Genomic DNA, 873 nt, shown 5'->3' on the forward strand with positions numbered 1-873 from the left:
ATTAGAAAACAATCAGGATCACGTTAGGGCTTGGAGGGAGCAAAGACAATGTAAATATGATGTAGTTTTAATCTCAAAAATTATTTTGAAAAATTGAAATAGGCTAAAAGTCATGTCCTCCAGAGACTAGGGATTTGTATTAGAGCACAATAAATATTTGTCATGTATTTCCCCTAAAGATGAAGATCTTAATCCAGAAAAGTAACAGTCCTGTTAAACAAGGACACAATATTTTACCCAGATCAGCTATTTTGGATGAACTATTGTAATATCGCAATTAGGTTTCAAGATAAGGTCAGTCCCACACCCAGATTGCCATTGTCTGTGGACTGAAAACAATGGTCAATCAGGATAATAATACAGCATCGCAACTGATCAATCAGGGCTACCTGATTCCGTGTAAGTAATCTCAGTTGAAGGACAAAAGCTCTCACCCTCAGGCCAACCTCTCACTTCCTGCACTGTCTCCACCAGCTTCAAAGTTGGTCATTGAATTCAATTCTTATACCAATCCCTCTTCATTTCTAAGTCCCCAATAAAAGCCAGAATGATTAGCAGACACTCATTAACTGCTCTATTTTTCTTTTTCACTGACTAGTGAAGGACAAACCTGGAAGGAGTTGCAGGACTGACTTCCCAGAACTGGCAACAGAGGCAGGATTAGGTGTTCGAAATAATTCTCAATTACATAGCATGAGGCAAGCCGAAAGTATAGGAGACATTGCTCTACACAGAAATCAACATAACTTAAAAGAAATGAAATGAAACTCTCAATGACTTAGAAACATTGGAGAACAGAAACAAATAGAGATAACAACAGCAATAAACTTAAAGTATTTGAAACTGATACCAAAAAGTGATTTTTATTTCTTT

The sequence above is a fragment of the Alexandromys fortis genome, unplaced genomic scaffold, assembly GCF_014885135.2.
Source record: "Alexandromys fortis isolate MF-2015 unplaced genomic scaffold, M_Fortis_MF-2015_v1.1 scaffold_554, whole genome shotgun sequence".
NCBI lineage: Eukaryota > Metazoa > Chordata > Mammalia > Rodentia > Cricetidae > Alexandromys > Alexandromys fortis.